The 23,803-nt window shown below is 45.1% G+C and overlaps 1 protein-coding gene across 4 annotated transcripts in view; it reads left to right on the forward strand.

Annotated features, from left to right (window-relative positions):
• The window catches only part of LOC139759432 (uncharacterized), a 296,435-nt gene that overhangs the window by 61,360 nt on the left and 211,272 nt on the right, over positions 1-23,803 (forward strand). For all 4 annotated transcript variants that reach the window (XM_071681538.1, XM_071681542.1, XM_071681539.1 and 1 more), the window contains one exon: positions 14,699-14,813. The gene's annotated coding sequence lies outside the window, so the exon portion shown is untranslated. The remainder of the gene's footprint in view (positions 1-14,698; positions 14,814-23,803) is intronic.

Here is a 23,803-nt window from a genome sequence, read left to right on the forward strand (position 1 = left end):
GTTTTCGGGGGGAGGTTGAAGTTTGACGTTCGTGAGTGGGTTTGACGTTCGTGGAGGTTAAAGTTTGAGGGTTCGTGAAGGTCGGAAGTTTGACGTTCGAGGAGGTCTGAAGTTTGACGTTCGTGAAGGTCTGAACTCTGACGTTCGTGGAGGTCTGAAGTTTGACGTTCGTGAAGGTCGGAACTCTGACGTTCGTGGAGGTCTGAACTCTGACGTTCGTGGAGGTCTGAAGTTTGACGAACGTGAAGGTCTGAAGTTTGACGTTCGTGGAGGTCTGAAGTTTGACGTTCGTGGAGGTCTGAAGTTTGACGTTCGTGAAGGCCTGAACTTTGACGTTCGTGGAGGTCGGAAGTTTGACGTTCGTGAAGGTCGGAAGTTTGACGTTCGTGAAGGTCTGAAGTTTGACGTTCGTGAAGGTCTGAAGTTTGACGTTCGCGGAGGCCTGAACTTCGTGCTTTCTGAAGGCCTCCATCTGCCCCTCCCTCCTCTTGGACCATCTCATGTTTGTCCCTCGTCCTTCTAGTTCCTTTCCCTGTCCCTCCTTCACCTCTCCCCTCCTTCCTCACTCGCCCTCACCCATCCCTCCCTCGTCCCTCCATCTCTCCACCTCACCCGTTCCTCATCCTTCACTCACTTTCTCCTTCCTTTATCGTCTTCCTCAGTCCTCCTCCTCCTCCTCCACCTATCCTGCTCCTAGCCTCTCCTCGCCTTCCTTCTCCTGTGCTGTATTCCCCTCATAGTCTCATCCTACCATCTTTATCATCTCATCCTTCCCTTATCCTCTGTCTCTCTGGGATCTTCTTCATCTTTATCCTCTGTTTTAGCCCCCTCCTTCCTTTCTCTCTCTTCCTATTTCCTTATCTTCTTCCTCCTTCCTATCTTCCTTATCTTCTTCCTCCTTCCTTTCTCTCTCTTCCTATCTTCCTTATCTTCTTCCTCCTTCCTTTCTCTCTCTTCCTATCTTCCTTATCTTCTTCCTTCAAATGGAGGCCAAAGACTCTGTTATCAGGAGGAATGGATGCGTTTTCTACTTTTTCTTTTACAGAGCCACAGCCAGTGTTACAGAGCCCAGCCAGTGTTACAGAGCCACAGCCAGTGTTACAGAGCCACAGCCAGTGTTACAGGGCCTAGCCAGTGTTACAGAGCCACAGCCAGTGCTACAAGGCCTAGCCAGTGTTACAGAGCCACAGCCAGTGTTACAAGGCCTAGCCAGTGTTACAGAGCCAAGCCAGTGTTACAGAGCCACAGCCAGTGTTACAGAGCCCAGCTAGTGTTACAGAGCCACAGCCAGTGTTACAGAGCCCAGCTAGTGTTACAGAGCCACAGCCAGTGTTACAAGGCCTAGCCAGTGTTACAGAGCCACAGCCAGTGTTACAGAGCCACAGCCAGTGTTACAAGGCCTAGCCAGTGTTACAGAGCCACAGCCAGTGTTACAGAGCCCAGCTAGTGTTACAGAGCCACAGCCAGTGTTTCAGAGCTCAGCCATTGTTACAGAGCCACAGCCAGTGTTACAGAGCCACAGCCAGTGTTACAGAGCTCAACCATTGTTACAGAGCCACAGCCAGTGTTTCAGAGCTCAGCCAGTGTTACAGAGCCACAGCCAGTGTTACAGAGCCCAGCCACTGTTACAAGCCTAGCCGGTGTTACAGAGCCACAGCCAGTGTTACAGAGCCACAGCCAGTGTTTCAGAGCTCAGCCATTGTTACAGAGCCACAGCCAGTGTTACAGAGCCACAGCCAGTGCTACAAGGCCTAGCCAGTGTTACAGAGCCACAGCCAGTGTTACAGAGCCACAGCCAGTGTTACAGAGCCAAGCCAGTGTTACAGAGCCACAGCCAGTGTTACAGAGCCACAGCCAGTTTTACAGAGCCACAGACAGTGCTACAGAGCCACAGCGAGTATTTCAGAGCTCAGCCAGTGTTACAGAGCCACAGCCAGTGTTACAGAGCCACAGCCAGTGTTTCAGAGCTCAGCCATTGTTACAGAGCCACAGCCAGTGTTACAGAGCCACAGCCAGTGCTACAAGGCCTAGCCAGTGTTACAGAGCCACAGCCAGTGCTGCAAGGCCTAGCTAGTGTACAGGGCCTAGCCAGTGTTACAGAGCCACAGCCAGTGTTACAGAGCCAAGCCAGTGTCACAGAGCCCAGCCGCTGTTACAGAGCCTGCCACTGTTACAGAGCCCAGCCGCTGGATACGTTTCACTTTGGGTAAGGAACTTTTTCCAGTTCACACTTCCCAGTAGAATGTCCACGGCAGTATGCTATCTACATACGGTATTGCCTTATCCCTCTTACGTTGAGCCAGAGGGAGAGGTGGTTGGGGCGTTGGCCTCTGGCGTCTCCCACACGTAAGATAACATAACGTCGTCATGGACCACCAGGTCTTCCTTATCTGACCCTCCTTCCTCCTCCTCCTAGCCTGGTCTTCCTGGGTTCTCCTCACACTATCCTCTTCCTCTCTTCCTCATCCTCTGCCTCAGTCCTTCCTCTTCCTCAGTCTTCCCCTTCCTCCCTCCCTTCCTTCCCACTTCTTCATCCTCAGCTCCCTCCCTCCTTCCTTCCTCCTACCCCGTCTTCCAGCTCCCCTGACCTCTTCCTCTCTTCCTGATCCTCTGCTCTAGTGCTCTTACTCCTCCTCTTCCTCTTCCTCCTCCTCCTCTTCCTGATCCTCTGCTCTAGTGCTCTTCCTCCTCCTCTTCCTCTTCTTCCTCCTCTTCCTGATCCTCTGCTCTAGTGCTCTTCCTCCTCCTCTTCCTCTTCCTCCTCCTCTTTCTCCTCTTCCTGATCCTCTGCTCTAGTGCTCTTCCTCCTCCTCTTCCTCTTCTTCCTCCTCTTCCTGATCCTCTGCTCTAGTGCTCTTCCTCCTCCTCTTTCTCCTCTTCCTCCTCCTCTTGCTCTTCCTCCTCCTCTTCCTCCTCTTCCTGATCCTCTGCTCTATTGCTCTTCCTCCTCCTCTTCCTCCTCTTCCTGATCCTCTGCTCTAGTGCTCTTCCTCCTCCTCTTCCGCTTCTTCCTCCTCCTCTTCCTGATCCTCTGCTCTAGTGCTCTTCCTCCTCCTCCTCCTCTTCCTCTTCCTCCTCCTCTTCCTCCTCCTCTTCCTCTTCCTCCTCTTCCTACCTTCATTATCCTCCCTACACACCCCCCCTCTCTCCTCCTCCTACCCTCCCCTCATCTCCCCTCCCCCGGGGTCGTCCTCGTCGTCCCCCAGCAGCCGTGTTCCGCCTGGTCGTGGGCGTCGTCTTCCGCGGTCTCGTCGTCCTCTTCGACCTCGTCGTCTCCCTCGTCGTCGTCGTCCCCCCACACCTTCCTCGTCCCCTCCACCTTTCTCCTCCTCATCCTCCCCCACCTTCCTCGCACTCGTCCTCCTCTGGGTCGTCCTCGTTTCCCTCCTCGACCTCGTCGTCCTCGCTCCTCCTCCTCCCCTTCTTCTTCTTCTTCCTTGACTCCTCTTTCCTCCACCTGAGTCTTCCTCCCCTCCACCTCCACCTTGGTCGACGACCAGTTCTTCACCGTCTTCCTGTTTTCCTCCTCATGTCGTCCACCTAGTGTTTCTCTCTCTCTCTCTCTCTCTCTCTCTCTCTCTCTCTCTCTCTCTCTCTCTCCACCCCCCCCTCTCTCTCTCTCTCTCTCTCTCTCTCTCTCTCTCTCTCTCTCTGTCTCTCTCTCTCTCCACCCCCATCTCTCTCTCTCCACCCCCCCCCTCTCTCTCTCTCTCTCTCTCTCTCTCTCTCTCTCTCTCTCTCTCTCTCTCTCGGTCCGTTACATATTTGCGTATTCTTTTGCGTTTTTCCTCCTCTTCCTTCCCATCATGGACCTCCATGTCCTGTTTTCTGATCTCGACCTTCACCTCGACCTCGGGTCTCGCTACACCTCGTCCTCGACCTCGTGTTGTCTGACTCTTCCTTCTCTCTCTCTCTCTCTCTCTGGACATCTCCTTCTCTCGTCCTCGACCTCTTTCTTCTTCCTCCTCCTCCTCCTTCTCTCGACCTCGTCCAGTCGATCGACCTCGTCGTCCTCGACCTTAATCCCCTCTTCCTTCGTCCTCTTCGTCATCATCCTCGTCCATGTGTTTGTCATCGTCCTCGTCTTCACCCTCGTCCTTATGCTCGTCCTCGACCAAATCCTCGCCCTCGTATTCTCCCTCGTCCTCGACCTCGTGCTCGTCCTCGCGCTCTCCCTCATCCTCGTCCTTGTGCTTGTCCTCGCCACCCTCGTCCTCGTCCACCTCTCCTGCAATTATCTGCTTCCTCCGCACCTGGGAAGGACACGGTGGTAATGGGGAAGGATATGGTGGTAATGGGGAAGGACACGGTGGTAATGGGGAAGGACACGGTGGTAATGGGGAAGGACATGGTGGTAATGGGGAAGGACACGGTGGTAATGGGGAAGGACACGGTGGTAATGGGGAAGGACACGGTGGTAATGGGGAAGGACACGGTGGTAATTGGGAAGGACACGGTGGTAATGGGGAAGGACACGGTGGTAATGGGGAAGGACACGGTGGTAATGGGGAAGGACACGGTGGTAATGGGGAAGGACACGGTGGTAATGGGGAAAGGACCCGATGGTAATGGGGAAGGATATGGTGGTAATGGGGAAGGACACGGTGGTAATGGGGAAGGACACGGTGGTAATGGGGAAGGACACGGTGGTAATGGGGAAGACACGGTGGTAATTGGGAAGGACACGGTGGTAATGGGGAAGGACACGGTGGTAATGGGGAAGGACACGGTGGTAATGGGGAAGGACACGGTGGTAATGGGGAAGGACACGGTGGTAATGGGGAAAGGACCCGATGGTAATGGGGAAGGATATGGTGGTAATGGGGAAGGGACACGGTGGTAATGGGAAGGACACGGTGGTAATGGGGAAGGACACGGTGTAATGGGAAGGACACGGTGGTAATGGGGAAGGACACGGTGGTAATTGGGGAAGGACACGGTGGTACTTGGGAAGGGACACGGTGGTAATGGGGAAGGACACGGTGGTAATGGGAAGGACACGGTGGTAATTGGGAAGGACACGGTGGTAATTGGGAAGGACACGGTGGTAATTGGGAAGGACACGGTGGTAATGGGGAAGGACACGGTGGTAATGGGGAAGGACACGGTGGTAATGGGAAGGACATGGTGGTAATGGGGAAGGACACGGTGGTAATGGGGAAGGACACGGTGGTAATTTGGGAAGGACACGGTGGTATTGGGAAGGACACGTGGTAACGGGAAGGAAATGGTGGTAATGGGGAAGGACCCGATGGTAATGGGGAAAGACACGGTGGTAATGGGGGAATGATACGGTGGTAATTGGGGAAGGACACGGTGGTAATGGTGGAATGATACGGTGGTAATTGGGGAAGGACACGGTGGTAATGGGGGAGGACACGGTGATAATTGGGAAGGACACGGTGGTAATAGGGAAGGATATGGTGGTAATGGGGAAGGATATGGTGGTAATGGGGAAGGAAATGGTGGTAATGGGGATGAACGGTGGTAACGGGAAGGAAATGGTGGTAATGGGGAAGGACACGGTGGTAATGGGGAAGGAAATGGTGGTAATGGGAAGGACATAGTGGTAATGGGGAAGGACACGGTGTAATGGGGAAGGACAACGGTGGTAATTGGGAAGGACACGGTGGTAATGGGGAAGGACACGGTGGTAATGGGGAAGGACACGGTGGTAATGGGGAAGGAACGGTGGTAATGGGGAGGACACGGTGGTAAAGGGGAAGGACACGGTGGTAATGGGGGAAGGATATGGTGGTAATGGGGAAGGAACGGTGGTAATGGGGAAGGACACGGTTGGTAATGGGGAAGGACACGGTTGGTAATGGGGAAGGACACGGTGGTAAAGGGGAAGGACACGGTGTAATGGGGAAGGACACGGTGGTAATGGGGAAGGAAATGGTGGTAATGGGGAAGGACACGGTGGTAATGGGGAAGGACACGGTGGTAATGGGGAAGGATACGATGGTAATTGGGGAAGGACCACGGTGGTAATGGGGAAGGACCCGATGGTAATGGGGAAGGATATGGTGGTAATGGGGAAGGAAATGGTGGTAATGGGGAAGGACACGGTGGTAATGGGGAAGGACACGGTGTAATGGGGGAAGGATATGGTGGTAATGGGGAAGACACGGTGGTAATTGGAAGGACACGGTGGTAATGGGGAAGGACACGGTGGTAATGGGGAAGGACACGTGGTAATTGGGAAGGACACGGTGTAATGGGGAAGGACACGGTGGTAATGGGGAAGGACACGGTGGTAATGGGGAAGGACACGGTGTAATGGGGAAGGACACGGTGTAATGGGGAAGGACACGGTGTAATGGGGAAGGACACGGTGGTAATGGGGAAGGACACGTGGTAATTGGGAAGGACACGGTGTAATGGGGAAGGACACGGTGGTAATGGGGAAGGACACGGTGGTTAATGGGGAAGGACACGTGGTAATGGGGAAGGACACGGTGGTAATGGGGAAGGACACGGTGGTAATTGGGAAGGACACGGTGGTAATGGGGAAGGAACGGTGGTAATGGGGAAGGACACGGTGGTAAAGGGGAAGGACACGGTGTAATGGGGAAGGACACGTGGTAATTGGGAAGGACACGGTGTAATGGGGAAGGACACGGTGGTAATGGGGAAGGACACGGTGGTAATGGGGGAAGGATATGGTGGTAATGGGGAAGACACGGTGGTAATTGGGAAGGACACGGTGTAATGGGGAAGGACACGGTGGTAATGGGGAAGGACACGGTGGTAAAGGGGAAGGACACGGTGTAATGGGGAAGGACACGGTGGTAATGGGGAAGGACCACGGTGGTAATGGGGAAGGATATGGTGGTAATGGGGAAGGAAATGGTGGTAATGGGGAAGGACACGGTGGTAATTGGAAGGACACGGTGGTAATTGGGAAGGACACGGTTGGTAATGGGGGAAGGATATGGTGGTAATGGGGAAGACACGGTGGTAATTGGGAAGGACACGGTGGTAATGGGGAAGACACGGTGGTAATTGGGAAGGACACGGTTGGTAATGGGGAAGGACACGGTGGTAATGGTGAAGGACACGGTGGTAATGGGGAAGGACCCGATGGTAATGGGGAAGGACACGGTTGGTAATGGGGAAGGACCACGGTGGTAATGGGGAAGGACACGGTGGTAATGGGGAAGGACACGGTGGTAATGGGGAAGGACACGTGGTAATGGGGAAGACACGGTGGTAATGGGGAAGGACACGGTGGTAAAGGGGAAGGACACGGTGTAATGGGGAAGGACACGTGGTAATGGGGAAGACACGGTGGTAATGGGGAAGGACACGTGGTAATGGGGAAGACACGGTGGTAATGGGGAAGGACACGGTTGGTAATGGGGAAGGACACGGTGGTATTGGGAAGGACACGGTGGTAATGGGGAAGGACACGGTGGTAAAGGGGAAGGACACGGTGTAATGGGGAAGGACACGGTGGTAATGGGGAAGGAAATGGTGGTAATGGGGAAGACACGGTGGTAATGGGGAAGGACACGGTGGTAATGGGGAAGGAAACGGTGGTAATGGGGAAGGAAATGGTGGTAATGGGGAAGGACCCGATGGTAATGGGGAAGGACACGGTGGTAATGGGGAAGGACAACGGTGGTAATGGGGAGGACACGGTGGTAATGGGGAAGGACACGGTGGTAATGGTGAAGGACACGGTGGTAATGGGGAAGGACCCGATGGTAATGGGGAAGGAACGGTGGTAATGGGGAAGGACACGTGGTAATTGGGAAGGACACGGTGGTAATTGGGGAAGGATATGGTGGTAATGGGGAAGGACACGGTGGTATGGGGAAGGACACGGTGTAATGGGGAAGGACACGTGGTAATGGGGAAGGACACGGTTGGTAATGGGGAAGGAACGGTGGTAATGGGGAAGGACACGGTGGTAATGGGGAAGGACACGGTGGTAATGGGGAAGGAAATGGTGGTAATGGGGAAGGACACGGTGGTAATGGGGAAGGACACGTGGTAATGGGGAAGGACACGGTGGTAATGGGGAAGGACACGTGGTAATGGGGAAGGACACGGTGTAATGGGGAAGGACACGGTTGGTAATGGGGAAGGACACGTGGTAATGGGGAAGGACACGGTGGTAATGGGGAAGACACGGTGGTAATTGGGAAGGACACGGTTGGTAATGGGGAAGGACACGGTGGTAATTGGAAGGACACGGTGGTAAAGGGGAAGGACACGGTGTAATGGGGAAGGACACGTGGTAATGGGGAAGACACGGTGGTAATGGGGAAGGAAATGGTGGTAATGGGGAAGGACACGGTTGGTAATGGGGAAGGACACGGTGGTAATTGGGAAGGACACGGTGGTAAAGGGGAAGGACACGGTGGTAATGGGGGAAGGATATGGTGGTAATGGGGAAGGAACGGTGGTAATGGGGAAGGATATGGTGGTAATGGGGAAGGACCACGGTGGTAATGGGGAAGGAACGGTGGTAATGGGGAAGACACGGTGGTAATGGGGAAGGACACGGTGGTAATTGGGAAGGACACGGTGGTAAAGGGGAAGGACACGGTGGTAATGGGGAAGGACCCGATGGTAATGGGGAAGGACACGTGGTAATTGGGAAGGACACGGTGTAATGGGGAAGGACACGGTGTAATGGGGAAGGACCACGGTGGTAATGGGGAAGGACACGGTTGGTAATGGGGAAGGAAATGGTGGTAATGGGGAAGGACCCGATGGTAATGGGGAAGGACACGGTGGTAATGGGGAAGGACACGGTGGTAATGGGGAAGACACGGTGGTAATGGGGAAGGACACGGTGGTAATGGGGAAGGAACGGTGGTAATGGGGAAGGACACGGTGGTAATGGTGAAGGACACGGTGGTAATGGGGAAGGACACGGTGGTAATGGGGAAGGACACGTGGTAATGGGGAAGGATATGGTGGTAATGGGGAAGGACACGGTGTAATGGGGAAGGACACGGTGGTTAATGGGGAAGGACACGTGGTAATGGGGAAGGACACGGTGGTAATGGGGAAGGACACGTGGTAATGGGGAAGGACACGGTGGTAATGGGGGAAGGATATGGTGGTAATGGGGAAGGATATGGTGGTAATGGGGAAGGACCCGATGGTAATGGGGAAGGACACGTGGTAATGGGGGAAGGATATGGTGGTAATGGGGAAGGAAATGGTGGTAATGGGGAAGGACACGGTGGTAATGGGGAAGGACCACGGTGGTAATGGGGAAGGACACGGTGGTAATGGTGAAGGACACGGTGGTAATGGGGAAGACACGGTGGTAATGGGGAAGGACACGGTGGTAATGGGGAAGGAAATGGTGGTAATGGGGAAGGACACGGTGGTAAGGGGAAGGACACGGTTGGTAATGGGGAAGGACACGGTGGTAATTGGGAAGGACACGGTGGTAAAGGGGAAGGACACGGTGTAATGGGGAAGGACCACGGTGGTAATGGGGAGGACACGGTGGTAATTGGGAAGGACACGGTTGGTAATGGGGAAGGACACGGTGGTAATGGGGAAGGACAACGGTGGTAATGGGGAAGACACGGTGGTAATGGGGAAGGACACGGTGGTAATGGGGAAGGAAATGGTGGTAATGGGGAAGGACCCGATGGTAATGGGGAAGGACACGTGGTAATGGGGAAGGACACGGTGGTAATGGGGAAGGATATGGTGGTAATGAGGAGGTGAGCACAGTGAGAGGGAGGTGGGCAGAGTGAGAGGGAGTTTGTCATAGGTGAGAGGGAGTGGGTAGAGTCAAAGGGATGTGGGAAGAGTGAGAGGGAGGTGGGCAGAGTGAGAGGGAAGTGGGCAGAGTGAGAGGGAGGTGGGCATAGTGAGAGGGAGGTGGGCATAGTGAGAGGTTGGTGGTCATAGTGAGAGGGAGGTGATCATAGTGAGGTGGGCAGAGTGAGAGGAAGTTGGTCAGAGTGAGAGGAAAGATGGTCATAGTGAGAGGGAGGTGGTCATACTGTGAGGGAGGTGGTGATAAGAAGAGGGAGGCGGTCGTAATGAGAGGGAGGTGGATATAGTGAGAGGGAGATGGTTATAGTGAGAGGGAGGTGGATAGAATAGGATGGAGGTAGGTAGAGTGGGGTGATAGTGAGATTGAGAGGGAGGTGGCCAGTTTGTGAGGTTGTCACAGTGAGTGGGTTGTCAGGGTGAGTGAGCGTCACAGTGAGAGGTTGTCACAGCGAGTGGGTTGTCAGGGTGAGTGAGCGTCACAGTGAGAGGTTGTCACAGTGAGTGGGTTGTCAGGGTGAGTGAGCGTCACAGTGAGAGGTTGTCACAGTGAGTGGGTTGTCAGGGTGAGTGAGCGTCACAGTGAGAGGTTGTCAGAGTACAAGGGAATGATTGTGGATTGGTTGTCCGATGAGGGAGGGTGGGTTTTACGTGAGGGTGATTGGCTGTGTGTGCGTTGTGGGTAATCGGTTGTTCGTGTGGGATGATTGGCTGATCGGTGTAGGATTGTTGAGTGTGCATGAGGGATGATTGGTTGTGCGTGAGGGTGATTAGCCATCCGTGAAGGATGATTGGTTCTTCATGGGGCATCGTGTTATATGTGTGTATGAGACGATTGGATTTTGTAGTGGATGATTGGTTGTGTGGAGGGTATGATTGCTTGGTTGTGTGGAGGGAATGATTGATTGGTTGTGTGGAGGGAATGATTGCTTGGTTGTGTGGAGGGAATGATTGATTGGTTGTGTGGAGGGAATGATTGCTTGGTTGTGTGGAGGGAATGATTGATTGGTTGTGTGGAGGGTATGATTGCTTGGTTGTGTGGAGGGAATGATTGATTGGTTGTGTGGAGGGAATGATTGCTTGGTTGTGTGGAGGGAATGATTGATTGGTTGTGTGGAGGGTATGATTGCTTGGTTGTGTGGAGGGAATGATTGATTGGTTGTGTGGAGGGAATGATTGATTGGTTGTGTGGAGGGTATGATTGTTTGTGTGTGGGTAATGAATGGCTGTGGGGACGAATGGGTTGTGGGGGAATGATGATTTCTTCTCTGTGTAGGATGATCGGTCGTTCGTTGGGATGAGGGGTCGTTCGTGAGGCATTGTGGGCAATTCGTGGACAGGATTGGTATGTGTTTGAGGCTCAGCCAGGCCCTGGTTGAGAGGATGGTGTTGTGAATATGGGTAATACAACTGGGATAATGATACAAGACGAACCCATCTTACTCATGGACGTGAGTCTACTTACTCATACTCATCGTATGATTCTGTTTACTCAAGGAATTCGACCTCCTGCTCACTGTATTAAACCTGAACCCTAAGGGATCAGACCTTCTTATTCTCTGGGGTTGAACCTGATTAGGTATAAGATACTCCCAACTCGGGACTCTACGAATGAAATCTGACTTTAGGGATTACTGTGGGAATGACTCGTGGGATTAAACTTTCTTACTCTATGGCTTAAACCTCTTAACTCAAGGAATTAAATCTGACTTGAGGGATTAAACTTTCTTAATCTACGGATTAAACCATTCATCTAACTACTAGTACACTTGTATTATTCACTTAATAAGAACTTTTCACTTCTTCCAGAAGCTTTCCTCGTACACCATATATTCTTAAGTCCTTCCACAAGACATCTCTATCAAACTTCCTTTTTCTCTAAGTGCTTCTTGCCAATTCTTGAAAGCCAACACCTGATTCACACATCCTCTCCCATTCCTTAAACTTCAGTTTTCCTTCTCATACATCTCTTCCTAGTGGTGGAAACCTTTTACTTTAGGGGTTAAACCTCACTCAAGGGATAAGGTCCTCATACCCAAGGCATTAAACATCATTAAATGGATTAAAGTATATTACTCATGGAGTTGAAACCTTTCACTCGGAATGAAACCTCATTCAAAGCCTTGAACCCTCTTTATCAATAGCACTGAACCTGTTTTAGTAATGAGGCATTCACGCTCATAGCTTAAGCTCTATTGATCACAGCGCAAGGCATCTTATGAAAGATCATATTAATCAAAAGCTTGAAGCATCTCAGTCAATGTTCAAGGCATCTTAATCAAAATTTTAAGGCATTTTGGTAAAAGATAAAGGGACATTCTACTTAAAAGGCATGACCAAAGTTTAAAGTATTTTAATCAAGCTTAAAACATCTCAATCAAAGTTTAAGGCATTGATCAATGCCCAGTGCATCTTAATCTAAGCTTAAGGCATTTTAATCAAAGCTTAAGCTATCTTAGTCAAAGCTGATAAAAATCTTAGTCAAAATTTTAAGAATCTTAAAGGTTTAAAAAATCTTAATCAAAACTTACAGCATCTTAATCAGTTTAAAATATCTTGCTTAAAGCTCAAAACATTCGGATCAAAACTTAAAACATCTTAAAAGCTTAAAACATTAAAGCTTAAAATATCTTAAAAGCTTAAAATATCTCAGTCAAAGCTTAAAAGGGCCTTGATCTAAGCTTAAGGCATTGTAATCAAAGATTGAGGCATCTACTCAAAACATTAGTCACACTGAGCGAAGCCAACATACCATAAAAGATCGAATTGGTATCACCCGAATTATGAAATTTAATTGGAAGGATTACTCCTTAATCAGTGGATTAAACCAGCGCCCTGAAGGGTTTCATAACCGACTAGTTCAGCGTGGTCAAGTTAAAGCAGTAATCCCACCCCAAAGTTGCTTGTCAAATCCCCATTCAGTTAAAGCAGTAATCCCACCCCAAAGTTGTTTGTCAAATCCCCATTCAGTTAAAGCAGTAATCCCACCCCAAAGTTGCTTGTCAAATCCCCATTCTGTTATTGTGATGGGCAAGTTGGTCCGTATGGGTCAATGGTGCTTAACCTGTGCAGGTCATTACTAACAGAGACAGAGTCTTATGGCCAATATTTTGTGTGGTGACCCGTAGATTATTATTATTATTATTATTATTATTATTATTATTATTATTATTATTATTACAAAAATGTTTTTACTGTCACTGTATCGCCATCATGTTAATACATTTTTTTTTTTACGATATCCAAATTCTCCTCAGTTTAAATTCTGATCTTCATGATTTAAAAGAAAAGAATTCATTTCACTTTCATCTGAAGAATATTTTATAGAAAACGGTACTCGACTAGAATTTGATATGTTTGACTACGTTCTCTCATGGTTTCTTCATCTATTCTTTGCACTTGTGTCTCTGTATGAGATTGGGCCATTGTAGTTCTATATTGAAGTTATGGATACAAACTTAGGCTACAAAGTATGGCTGAATATATATAAATGACCATCCTATCGTGTTTGAAGACGACGGCTCGTCTCCACTCTCGGTAAATAACATAAGAATATCACATTCGAAACCTATAAGTTAGCGTTAAAGGAAATTTAAGTACACAGTGCTATGGGTGTTTCACACACACACACACACACACACACACACACACGTCTACATCCTAACTGTAACAGGCCATAGTCATGGCGACAGTTTATATGGTATTAGAGATATCTTTACTATCTAAAGAAAGGGATAAATTTTTTTCGGTTGGTGGATTTGTGTGTGGCTGGTGAGGGCGGGTGTGAATAAACCTAGTGGGCCAGACAAGCCGCGATTATCAACTGTTTTTTGTTATTGTGATAATTACCAGTATTTTTTGTTATTGTGATAATTACCCGTATTTTTTGTTGTGATAATTACCCGTATTTTTTGTTATTGTGATAATTACCCGTATTTTTTGTTATTGTGATAATTACCCGTATTTCTTTGGTTATTGTGATAATTACCCGTATTTTTTGTTGTGATAATTACCCGTATTTTTGTTATTGTGATAATTACCCGTATTTCTTTTGTTATTGTGATAATTACCCGTATTTTTTGTTATTGTGATAATTACCCGTATTTTTATTGTGATAATGACCCGTATTTCTTTTGTTATTGTGATAATTACCCGTATTTTATTTTTATAAATGTAAATATTGGTCATTTTTCAAATAGTTTCTTGTATAACTTTGGCCAGAGTATAAATGTGGGTTCCTCATCATATCCGTGATGAGGTAATTTCTCAGTAATTTAATTACTTTATTTATGTGTTCTCGCAATCTAGCTTGTGGAAAGGTTAAGTTGACATTTGTATTAAATATAGAGCTACGTGTTCTCTTAGAAAGTTATGATGATAAGAAACCAACGAGGCAGTTTAGCTTGGAATATAACATAAGGTAATTATGAACTTTGTAATCAATTTCGTTTGTTATTAAGATTACATTTTTTTTTTTTGTCCTTAGTGTTATGTACTTAACGTATAGAGCATTGTTAATGACGGTAAAACCAACCTTATTATATATATATATATATATATATATATATATATATATATATATATATATATATATATATATATATATATCATGTTTTCTTATTTTATTTTACTTAGTCGCTGTCTCCCGCGTTAGCGAGGTAACGCAAGGAAACAGTCAAAAGAATGGCCCAACCCACCCACCTACACATGTATATACATAAACGTCCACACACGCACATATACATACCTGTACATTTCAACTTATACATATACATACACAGACATATACATATATACACATGTACATATCCATACTTGCTGCCTCCTTCCATTCCTGTCGTGTATATGTATATGCATATATATATATATATATATATATATATATATATATATATATATATATATATATATATATTACTAATGTCTCTCATTTGACTTTCAGTAGTGACGTCACGCGTTCAAAATTGGCGGGAAGTCCACTGGCTGGCAAGGTTCCGGGTGTGTAGAGCGGACGTACAGGGATGTGACGGATTTCCAACTGTTTTCCCCTTGAAAACGTAAGCGTTTTATAGTTTTTTTTTATAACATCCTGAAAGAGAAGACCTATAGTGATATATAACACGTATATGATGATATATACCGAATAGTTATGATGCCAAATATTGCCAATATTGAAGACTGGCAATAGTCGAAAGCTGTACCCGGGGTAGGCTTGTCGCTGGAGGCGGATCACGGTAATTTTTTTTTTTTTTTCCATTGTGCAAGAGGCTGCTCGTATCGAAGGATGTGGTGAAATGATTCGCTAATCATTAAGTTCAGTGACGCGCCGATCATAATAAGAGTTTCGAGATTGATTAAGAATGACTCCGATGGATTTTGTCATCATTAGATCTGTGGTTCGCCCCCGGACAGCCAGCCATCTTTGGCTGGGTTTCCGGTCGGTCATTTTATTCTTATTTGTGACCACTAATATGTAACGTAATGTAACGTAACGTAACGTAACCTAGTATTTAAATGATGATGGAGTTAGATAGCATTTTTCTTTGATAACATTAATTTATAAATGTGATTTTGGACGATATAATGGATATAATGGATCATGGATATTGATAACTGTAATTTATAAATGTGATTTTTGACGATATAATGGATATAATGGATAATGGATATTGATAACTGTAATTTATAAATGTGATTTTTGACGATATAATGGATAATGGATATTGACCCCACACACACTAGACAAACTATGGCTGAGATCATATCACCCAACAAACACAGTTTTTTTTTTTTTGCATATTCGTTCGCCGTTTCCTATATTAGCGTGTTTAACGCCAGAACAGACGAAGAAAAGGCCTTCCCTTGCTCACATCAACTCTCTCTCTCTCTCTCTCTCTCTCTCTCTCTCTCTCTCTCTCTCTCTCTCTCTCTCTCTCTCTTTCTCTCTCTCTCTCTCTTTCCACCGAAACCACAGTACCCCCCCCCTCTCTCTCTCTCTCTCTCTCTCTCTCTCTCTCTCTCTCTCTCTCTACACCACAGTACCCCCACAGAGCTTTTTCTTATCCCTCACGTGCCCTTAGGGACAAAGATATACAGGCAGTATCTGTGGTTGAGATAATACTGTGTACGAAAATGGGGAAAAAAATTAACTTGGTAGCTAAGTCGATGTACACAGACATTTTTTTTTTTTTGTCTGAACTTAGTAGCTTAGTAGAGATAGATAAGTTATGGCTGGAGGAAAGATAGGCTAACTGATCAGAAAATTGATGTTTGGTAGGATCTAAAGCGGAGACAAAAGAGGATTTATAGAAATACTGAGAGTGACCGACCATTCTTCTAACAGTCCCAGCAGGTTACGAATGCAAGCGCTCGATCTTATCTCTTGAGGAAGGATAGGTTGAAGGATATAGGTTATCTGACAACGAAAGTGACCTTACCAACTTCGAAAAGAAAGGTGGTTTATGTAAATGCTAACGGACTGTTGGCCTAGTGCTACCAGCGGGTCACCTAAAAAAAAAAATGTATCGTTAAAATGCATTTGGTTTTAATACCTTATTGAAGTTAGATATCAGAGTTTAGGGGGTTTTATGGTCTTCAGGTTTAATATTCATGAAATGGGAAATTCAGTCAAGGTGGTAGTCCATTTCATGAAAACAAAAACAAAAATCTCGAAGAGCTACTTCGAAAAAAAGGTAAAAGGCATTTATTTATTTATTTATTTTTCTTTAGCAGCGATATCAGCTAGGAAGCACTTTAGCTCTTAAATAGACTAAGAGAAAACGGAGTTCGCTCGTTTTTTTTTACTAAAGCTAAATTTTTGGTCAAAATTATATATGGTGTCCATGAAGTTGGAAATTTGCCGAAATAATGAGTCCTGTACAATATTATCGGTATTAATGCTTGGAAAAATGTAAGGAGATTAGAAGTGTATTTTTCGAAATATATTCAATTTATTCTTTTGTCTGAAAATCTAACTTTTGTGTTGATTTTGAATCATTAGATAATTAACTTGTGCAGAAAACCAGAAGTCCGTAATGGAAGTATATATATATATATATATATATATATATATATATATATATATATATATATATATATATATATAGTTGATCGCATTTTCCAGCGTTTGTGAGGTAGCGCCAAGAAACAGACGAAGAAAGACTTATCCACTCACATGTGTTTATACATATACGCAAATGCACGTCTATATACATAAATAAACACGTATATGTAAATGTATACACATGTACATATTCATGCTTGCTCGCCTTCACCCATTCCCGACACCACCTCCGCCTCACAGCAAACAGCGCAAATACATGAAGAAAAAAGAACACATACGTTCTTCTCTTTTCCTTCCCACACCCGATCGCCGCCCTAAACCACAGCTCGCTATCCACACATCCAGGCCCCACAGACCTTTCCATGGTTTACTCTGGGCGTTTCACATGCCTTGGTTCAGTCCATTGACAGCACGTTGAACCCGGTACACTACAACATTGCAATTCACTGTGTTCCGTGCACGCCTTTCACTCTCCTGCATGTTCAGGCCCCGATTGCTCAAAATCTTTTTTTCTCTCCATCTCCAATTTGTTCTCCCGGCTCTCCTTGTTCCCTCCACACTTATATCCTCTTTGTCAACCTATCCTCACTCATCCTCATCATATGTCCAAACCATTTCAACACACCCTCTTCTGCTGTCTCAACTGCATTCTTTGTTATCACACATCTCCCTTACCCTTTCATTACTTACTCGATCAGACCACCTCACACCACATATTCTCCTCAAACATCGCATTTCCAACACATCCACCCTCCTTCGCAAAACCCTATCTATAGGCCATGCCTCGCAAATATGTGATATGGTCAGAACTACTATTCCCTCAAACATACCCATTTTTCCCCTGAGGTGTCTTTTTCTTTTCCATACATTCTTCAACGCTTCCAGAACCTTCGCCCCCCTTCCCCACCCTGTAATTCACTTCCGCTTCCATGGTTCCATCCGCTGCCAAATCCACTCCCAGCTATCTAAAACACTTCACTTCCTCCAGTTTTTCTCCATTCAAACTTACTTCCCAATTAACTTGTTCCTCATCCCTGCTCAACGTAATAACCTTTCTTTTATTCACATTTACCATGAACTTTCTCTTTTCACACACTCTTCCAGAGTTAGTCTAACTTTTGCAGTTTCTCACACGAATCAGCCACCAGTTCTGTATCATCGGCGAATAACAACTGACTCACTTCCCAGGCCCTCTCATCTTCAACAGACTGCATTCTCCTCTCTCTCTCTCTCTCTCTCTCTCTCTCTCTCTCTCTCTCTCTCTCTCTCTCTCTCTCTCTCTCTCTCCAAGACTTACATTCAACGTCCCTCAGCACCCCATCCATAGATTAAACGGCCATGGCTACATCACACGCTGACCAACCTTCACTGGGAACCATTCATTATCCTCTTTCCTACCCGTACACATGCCTTGCATATAAACTTTTCACTGCTTCTGGCGGCTTACCTCCCACACCATATATTCTTAAGACTTCCACAAAGCATCTCTATCAATCCTATCATATGCCTTCTCCAGATCCATAAATGCCACATACAATTCCATCTGTTTTTCTAAGTACTTCTCACACACATTCCTCAAAGTAAACACCTAATTCGCATATCCTCTACCACTTTTCAAACAACACTACTTCCCAATCTAATGCTCTGCATATGCCTTTACCCTCTCAGTCATTACCCTCCCATACAATTTGCTAATAAACATATCTCTGTAGTTGGAACACTCGCTTTTATCCCCTTTGCCTTTGTATAATGGCACTATGCATGCATCTTGCTAATCCTCAAGTACTTCACCATGATTCATACATACATTGAATATCCTGACCAACCAATCAACAGCACAGTCACCGCCTTTCCTAATGAATTCAAGTGCAATACTATCCACTTCTGCCGCCTTGCCGGATTTCATCTTCCGCAAGGCTTTCACTACCTCTTCCTTCAACAGAGCACTCGCCATGACTCTCTCACTTCGAATACCATCCCAAACAAAACACCCTACATTTGCCACTCTATCATCAAACACATCTAACAGTATTTTAAAATATTCACATCATCTCTTCCTCACTTCATCACTACCTGTTATCTCTTCCCTTTTTCCCCCTTCACCGATGATCCCATTTTGTTCTCTTAATGATACTCTCTCACCCCAACTCTCATTTGCCCTCTTTTTTAACCCTTGCACCTCCCTCTTGAACCCCAGACGCTTTCTCACGTACATCTCCCAGTCTTTGCACTCCTTCCCTATATCGTCCAGACGCCTCTCTTTTCTCTTTCACCAGCAACTTTACTTCTTCATCCCACTATTCACTACCGTTTCTGATCAGCCCACATGCCACATCCATCTCTTGTACATACCATCACTGCTTCCCGAAATACCTCCCCTCAGTTCATTTTCTCTTGCCTTTTGCCATTCTACAATTAATCTCTCTTGGTATTTCCTCACACAAGCCTCCTTTCCAAGTTCATTTCCTCTTACCATTATCTTCTTCCCGACAAAGTTTCCTCTTTTTCGAAAACCTGTGCAAATCTTCGCCTTCGCAAGATAGTGATCAGACAGCCCACCAGCTGCCCCTCTCAACACATATCCAAAAGTATTTCTTTTACACAATTATCAATTGATATGTAATCTAGTAATGCTCGTTGGCCATCCCTCCTACTCACATAAAGTATACATGTGTGTATCTCTTTTTAGACAGGTATTCCCAATCACCAGTCTTTTTTTTTTTTACTCGCATTTCCAGAAGCTCTTCTCCAATTTCCATTCATAACACTGAATACCCGATGTGCACCAGTTACCTCAACTGCCACACTACTTACGTTCGCATTTAAATCACCCATCTCTATAATCCGGTCTCGTGCACCAAAACTGCTGATACATTCACTGAGCTGCTTCCAAAACACCTACCTCTCATGATCTTTCTTATGACCAAGTGCATAAGCACAAATAATCACCCATCTCTCACCATCCACTTTCAGTTTTACCCACATCAATCTAAAATTTACTTCCTTACACTTTGTCACACAGTCCCAGAACTCCTATTTCAGGAATAGTGCTACTCCTTCCTTAGATCTTGTCTTCTCACCAATCTCTGACTTTGCTCCCAAGATTTTTCCAAACCATTCTTCCCCTTTACCCTTGAGCTTCGTTTTACTCAGAGCCAGAGCGTCCAGGTTTCTTTCCTCAAGCATACTAGCTATCTCAACTTTCTTCTCATCTTGGTTACATCCACACACATTCAGACATCCCTATCTGAGCCTTTGAGGAGGATGAGCACTCCCCGCGTGACTCCTTTTTCCTCTTTTAGAAACTGAAATACAAGAAGGGGAGGGTTTCCAGCCTCCTGCTCCATCCGTCTTTAATCACCTTCTACGACACGCAGGGAATACGGAGGTAGAATTCTTTATCCTTTACCTCAGGGATGTGATTATTACACGAAAGTGCACTTGGGATCTTATCGTGTTTCATTTTTCCCCGTGGACTCATAGGAATATATATATATATATATATATATATATATATATATATATATATATATATATATATATATATATATATATATATATATATGGCTTATAACATTTGATTTTTAGGAAACCAGTGTTCCGAAATGTTAGATGTGGCCTTTGATATGATACAACAGAATGAAATAGACACAAGATTAGGAGGATATGTTAGTCTAGATTAGAAGGATATGTTAGTTCACACTTGTTAATTAATGATCCGTTTCTCTTTGAGACGAACTACGATGAGATGATAATATTCTCGAATTTTTGGTCTCAAAAGATCATTTCTGGGACTTCGAATTCCTGGGTATAATGTCTCCATTCGTGACTAGATATCTAAGATTACACAGAATTTATATGAAAACACATTCGAGATTCAAATCAAGTATTGCATGTATTACTTCTAATGGACTGCAAAAAAAATATCTAAAACTGAAACATATCGTAGGAAATTTGACTTATATTTTTAGGGTATTTATAGCAAAGATGAATTTAATGTTTTCTGTTCATTGGCCTATAAGGAAGTAATGTTCTCTTCAGTCCTTAAGGGAATTTTATTAAAGTCTTATATCAGTCATGTTTGTAGGATGGCGAGTCAAAGCGATAGTTGTAATGCAAAGTTAAGTTTACCGTTTGCATACCCATAATGTATCCATGGTTTTGAAAAAAGTTGTAGTTTTCCTAAGAAAAAAGTTGAAAATGGTAATTATTACAAAATTTGTTACTGTATGCCATGTTTCAGCCTTTTTATATAAACCGTCTGTATGGTTAGATAACCTAGCATGATATGCAAACCGTCCTTATGGTTACATAACCTAGCATGATATGCAAATCGTCCTTATGGTTAGATAACCTAGCAGGATATGCAAACCGTCCTTATGGTTCCGTCCTTATGGGTAGATAACCTAGCATGATATAGGCAAACCGTCCTCGTGGTAGGATATCCTAGCATGATATGCAAACCGTCCTTATGGTTAAATAACCTAGCATGATATGCAAACCGTCCCTATGGTTAGATAACCTAGCATATGCAAACCGTCCTTATGGTTAGATAACCTAGCATGATATGCAAACCGGCCCTATGGTTAGATAACCTAGCATATGCAAACCGTCCTTATGGTTAGATAACCTAGCATGATATGCAAACCGGCCCTATGGTTAGATAACCTAGCATCATATGCAAACCGTCCTTATGGTAAGATGACTTAGCATGATATGCAAATCGTCCTTATGGTTAGATAACCTAGCATCATATGCAAACCGTCCTTATGGTAAGATGACTTAGCATGATATGCAAACCGTCCTTATGGTTAGATAACCTAGCATGATATGCAAACCGTCCTTATGGTTAGATAACCTAGCATGATATGCAAACCGTCCTTATGGTTAGATAACCTAGCATGATATGCAAATCGTCCTTATGGTAAGATAACCTAGCCTGATATGCAAACCGTCCTTATGGTAAGATAACCTAGCATGATATGCAAACCGTCCTTATGGTAAGATAACCTAGCATGATATGCAAACCGTCCTTATGGTAAGATAACTAGCTGATATGCAAACCGTCCTTATGGTAAGATAACCTTGCATGATTATCAAACCGTCATTGATGGTAAGATTAACCTAGCAGCATATGCAAACGTCATTGAGGTAAGATTACCTAGCATCATATGCAAACCGTCTTATGGTTGATACCTAGCATCATATGCAAACCGTCCTTATGGGTTAGATAACCTGGCATTACATATGCAAACCGTCCTTATGGTAAGATAACTTGCATAATATTGCAAACCGTCCTTATGGTAAGATAACCTAGCATCATATGCAAACTTTCCTTTTAGCAAGATAACCTTGCATGATATGCAAACCGTCCTTTTAGCAAGATAACCTTGCATGATATGCAAACCGTTTTTATAATTTGATAGCTCACATTCATATGCATACCGCCTTCATAGTAAGATAACCTAGCATGATATGCAAACGGTTCTTATGGTTAGATAACCTTGCATCATATACAAACCGTCCTTATGGTAAGATAACCTAGCATCATATGCAAACCGTCCTTATGGTAAGATAACCTAGCATCATATGCAAACCGTCCTTATGGTAAGATAACCTAGCATCATATGCAAACCGTCCTTATGGTAAGATAACCTAGCATCATATGCAAACCGTCCTTATGGTTAGATAACCTAGCATGATATGCAAACCGTCCTTATGGTTAGATAACTAGCATAATGACGCTTATGTATAGATAACTGATCTATGATACCGATATGTTAGATAACCTAGATATGAACTCTTATGTAGATACCTAGCATATGCTAACCGTCCTTATGGTAGATAACCTAGCATATATGCAACCGTCCTTATGGTTAGATAACCTAGCATGATATGCAAACCGTCCTTATGGTTAAGATAACCTAGCTAATATGCAACCCTATGTTAGTAACCTAGCAAATAGCAACCGTCCTTATGGTAGATAACCTAGCATGATATGCAAACCGTCCTTATGGTTAGATAACCTAGCATATATGCAAACCGTCCTTATGGTTAGATAACCTAGCATGATATGCAAACCGTCCTTATGGTTAGATAACCTAGCATGATATGCAAACCGTCCTTATGGTAAGATAACCTAGCATGATATGCAAACCGTCCTTATGGTTAGATAACCTAGCATGATATGCAAACCGTCCTTATGGTAAGATAACCTAGCATGATATGCAAACCGTCCTTATGGTTAGATAACCTAGTATGATATGCAAACCGTCCTTATCGTTAGATAACCCTAGCAGGATATGCAAACCGTCCTTATGGTAAGATAACCTAGCATCATATGCATACCGTCCTTATGGTAAGATAACCTAGCATGATATGCAAACCGTCCTTATGGTTAGATAACCTAGCATGATATGCAAACCGTCCTTATGGTTAGATAACCTAGCATGATATGCAAACCGTCCTTATGGTTAGATAACCTAGCATGATATGCAAACCGTCCTTATGGTTAGATAACCTAGCATGATATGCAAACCGTCCTTATGTTTCGATAACCGAGCATGATATGCAAAGTGTTCTTATGGTTAGATAACCTAGCATAATATGCTAACCGCTATTATGGTTAGATAACCTAGCAATAATATGCTAACCGCTATTATGGTTAGATAACCTAGCATAATATGCTAACCGCTATTATGGTTAGATAACCTAGCATAATATGCTAACCGCTATTATGGTTAGATAACCTAGCATAATATGCTAACCGCTATTATGGTTAGATAACTTAGCATAATATGCTACCCGCCATTATGCTTAGATAACCTAGCATAATATGCTAACCGCTATTATGGTTAGATAACTTAGCATAATATGCTAACCGCTATTATGGTTAGATAACCTAGCATAATATGCTAACCGCTATTATGGTTAGATAACCTAGCATAATATGCTAACCGCTATTATGGTTAGATAACCTAGCAT

The sequence above is a fragment of the Panulirus ornatus genome, chromosome 33 (assembly GCF_036320965.1).
Source record: "Panulirus ornatus isolate Po-2019 chromosome 33, ASM3632096v1, whole genome shotgun sequence".
Taxonomy (NCBI): Eukaryota; Metazoa; Arthropoda; class Malacostraca; order Decapoda; family Palinuridae; genus Panulirus; species Panulirus ornatus.